The following is a 4,423-nucleotide window of genomic DNA, read 5'->3' on the forward strand; positions in this document are numbered from 1 at the left end:
TAGCCACCTGCCTGTCTTCACTCCTGCCCTCCCCACCCTGCCCCCACCTATTTCCCACACAGAAGCCAGATGATCTTTTCAAACGCATGAGTCAGATTGTGCCACTCCTCTTTTTAAAACCCTTAAATGACTTTCCACCATACTTAGCGGCTAAGCCTCAGGAGATGATCTGGTCCCTGCCTCCCACCTCCCTGCACATTTTCCCTCCCACCAGCTCCCTCCGGCTGCCCTGGAAGGGGCCTCCCTTCTGTCCCTCTGTTCTTCGTTGGCCTTCTGCACTGTCTGTTCCCTTCCTCTGGAATGCTCGTCCCAGCAGCCTGCACAAGTCTGCTTCTTGTCACCAGGTGTCAGCTCGAATGAGCACCCCACACGGGTCTTCCCTGACTGTCAACCAACGTTGCCCCAACACCCCCCATCCCATTACTTGTGTCAAGAATTTGCATCACACGTACATGTCACCATCGGATATTCTCTGGTTCGTGGTCTCCTCTCACAGAATCGGGGAAGCGTCCTGACCACCCTCTGCACTGCCTGTTACAGAGTCGGCCTAAGGAAGGATTCGTCGAATGGAAGCGTCACCTGGCAGCCAGTTGTCACGTTTCTGGGTAAGGACACATTCCACATGCACTGTCACTTGCAGGATTTAATCCTGTACTTTCTTTCCGGACGTGGAGTAGCAGTTATGGGTGGTGACATTTGCTTTTTACTCTAAGGGAAAATACACTGAAAACCGCAAAGTGACTTTCATGTTAGATACCCCTCTCCCTCTCCTCAGAATGTATACAGGATTTCAAAGCAAAATGTTTAAAAACACAAATAAAAGGAATAACACTGGGGTTTACTGCTTTGGATGACTCAATAGTATTTCCCCAAATAGCCTCCTCCGGGGGAAGGGGGGCTGAGCTGCCTGACTGTGAGCACGTAACAAGCAGCTCTGAGGGCCCGCTGTGCACCAGGCTCTCACCTCCAGAGCAGGCAGAGGTGAGTGGGAGTCTGCCTGCCCTCCAAGAGCTCACACCAGGGAGCAGAAGGACTCCAAGACATGGTCCTGCTCAAATATCTAAAAAAATGAGACAAATGAACTTATTTACAAAACAGAAAGAGACTCACAGACATAGAAAACAAACTTACTAGAGGGGGAAAGGGGGAGGAGGAATAAATTAAGAGTTTGGGATTGACAGATACAAACTACTACATATAAAAGAGATAAACAACAAGGTCCTACTGTAGAGCACAGGGAACTATATTCAATACCCTATAATAACCTATAATGAAAAAGAATATATACATATAACTGAATCACTATGCTGTACACCAGAAACCAACACAACATTGTAAATACTTCAATAAAATAAATAAATAAATAAGTAAATTTTTAAAAAGTGGTCCTTGTAATGCACAGGACACCTGAGTCCCAGCAGGGATTCCCAGCCCTCATTTAAGGAAGCACATCTGGAGGGGGATCAGCAAGACCGCTGAAGGCATGAGCTGGGGTAGGCGGGGTGGGGGGCTGGCCCGGCAGGGAACAGAGATCAAAGTTCAGGGCAGGTGCACCGGCAGGACTCGGCAGATGACAGAAACAGCTCAGACTACTTGTGTGAGTCTGCTAGGGCTGCTGAACAAAGGACCACAGACTGAGGGGCTTAAAGGACAGAAATTTATTGTCTTGAGGTTCCAGAGGCTGGAATTCTGAGGTCACGGTGTGGACAGGGTTGGTTTCTTTGGGTGCCTCCCTTTATGGCTCATAGACAGCCATCGTTTCCCTGTGTCTTCCTGTGGTCTTCCCTCTGTGTGAATCTGTGCCCCAGTCTCTTCTTCTTATGAGGACGCCAGTCAAACGGGACCAGGGTCCACCCATCAGTTACCTCTTTAGAGACCCTATCTCCAAATATAGTCACACGCCTAGGTCCTGGGCTTTAGGAAAACATGAATTTGGGGAAACACTATTCAGCCCAAACAAAGAATAAAGAAGGAAATTTTACTATAAAACACCAGGACGTCACAGGACAAGAGTGTAGCTGAGCAGGTGAAAGTCTCAGTCTCCCCCTCCCCTCTGTTTCTTCCACCTCTGCTTCTCTTTCTTTTACATGATTGTGTATACACAGTGTAAGGACTGATAATGGTAACCATCTGCGTGACTCTTCCGTAAGAGACAGGTCCTTCTTAGAAACACTGTTTCTAGGTAAGCCACTTCTCAAAGGCTCCCACTCCTCTTTCCTCAAGTTCACGTCAACTTCCTGCTTCTCCTTTGCTTTGCCCAGTAAGTACACATCCTGAAGCAATATATTTAGTTTTGCCTGTTTCATATCTCATAGAAATGAAATTGCATGGTGTACACGTTTCCTCAGTGAACATTATGTCGTGGAATTCACATCCATTCACACGTGCTGCTGTAGTCTGTTTTCACGCTGTGTGTTGTGTAAGACCACTGTATTCTCATCTGTCCACCCGACCAGTTATGACCGTCTGGCTTGTTTCCAGTGTTAGGAACAAGTGAGGAACGAGACTGCTGTGGGCTTCTTGCACGACTCTCCTGGTGCACATGTGCTAGAAATACTCCTGAGGACACAGCTTCTTGGGTGTAGGTCTGCACATGTCAGCTTCACTAAATTAGCACTAAGTTAGCTTCCAAAGTGGAAATTTCCATTTCTTCACATTCCCTCCAGCACTTAGTATTGTTAGACTTTTTAATTTGGGGGTGAGTGTGGGACAGTATCTAATCAGTGGCTTTCATCTCCCTTGCCTTGACGGCTAAGTGGGGCTGTTCCTGCCTCATACACTTATGAACCATCCGTGTTTCCTTGTCTGGAGGCGCCTGTCCATGCCTTTGCCTGTTTCCCCACTGGGTCCTTCATCTTCTTTGTATTTACTTGTTTTTTTACTTTGTATATTTTTAATATGAATCCTTTCTCAACGATGTGTGTCACAAATATCTTCTCCCAGTTTGTTACTTTTTTTACTCTCATAAATTGTCTTGTAATGAGCAAGCATTTTTATTTTTAATGTAGTTGAAGTTGTTATTATTTTCCTTTATAGTTTGTGCTTTTGTCATCTTCTGTTTTGCTTTGTTTGTTTCTTTGTTTGTGGAGGGAGGTATTTAGGTTTGTTTATTTATTTATTTTAATGGAGGTACTGGGATTGAACCCAGGACCTCGTGTATGCTAAGCACACACTCCACCACTGAGCTATACTCTCTCCCTGCTTTTCACATCTTATTTTGAAAATCTGTAGCTATTCCAAGTTTATAAATATATTCCAATTGTCTTCTAATTTTTTTCTTAGTTTTGCCTTTTGCTTTTATTATTTTCTTTTTTCTTTCTTTCTTTCTTTTGCCTTTTGATTCTAAGTGTTTGATTCACCCAGATTAAATTTTTAATGTGTAGGGAGCAATCCAATTTCATTTTGTTCTGTATGCATAGCCAGTTGGTTGGATCACTAGCATTTATTGAACAGTCCACCCTTTTGTCACTGATCCTCAGTGCCTGTCCAGTCACAGGCAGCTTCCACACCTGCATTAGTCTGTTCCCTTTGTCCGTCTAACCTTATGCCAGCACCAGCAGTCCTCACCGCCACACAAGGAGTCTGATATGGCAGCCGAGGCACGTCTGCGAGAGCCTCTTGACCATTCTTTGCTCCTCTTCACACATTTTAGGGCCATTCTGTCAAGTTCAGGTGAGGGGGGATGGGGAGAGCCTTTGGGTCCTTGATTTAAAATGTGCTGATCAGTGTAGGAACAGCTGATACTGAATCTTTCCAGCTATGAGCACAACATAGCTTTCCACCCATTTGGCCCTTTTTAATGTCAATCCATAAAGCTTTAAAATGTGTTCACAGAGAGCTCGCTCATTTTACAAGTTTTCTCCCTTGCTCCTTTATACTTCTGCTGCTACTGTAAATGGTATCTTTTTTCAAAATTATCCTTTTCTGACGACTTCTGCTGGCACACAGAAATGCAACTGGCATCTGTGCTTTGCCTTTTTTATTCAGCTACCTAGCCAAGCTCTTACTGATTTTCATAATTTTTTTACATATTCTTTTGGGTTTTCTATGCAGACAAGCATGTCATCAATAAATAATAAGAGGTTTACTTCTTCCTTTCTAATCTTCATGTGGGGGAACGAGAAGAAAAACATTTTGGAGTTACAATCAGAAACCTTGAGAAGTGTGGGGTTAAAAGGGTGACAGAAGAACTGAGACGTTTCTCCACCCAGAGTCTCTCTATGCTGGCAGGTGGTGTCCTTATCTGAAAGTCTATGAAAGGAAAAACACCTTAATTTAGCCAAAAACAAACAATATACACAGATGAGGAAATTAAACTTGTTTTAGCCTGCATGGAATGGCATCCTGTCCTTAGCTTTTATCATCATTGGCGCTTGGGAACGATGTTGATATAGCCAAGACCACATTATGTGATGGCAAAGCA

The sequence above is a fragment of the Camelus bactrianus genome, chromosome 35 (assembly GCF_048773025.1).
Source record: "Camelus bactrianus isolate YW-2024 breed Bactrian camel chromosome 35, ASM4877302v1, whole genome shotgun sequence".
Classification (NCBI taxonomy): Eukaryota; Metazoa; Chordata; class Mammalia; order Artiodactyla; family Camelidae; genus Camelus; species Camelus bactrianus.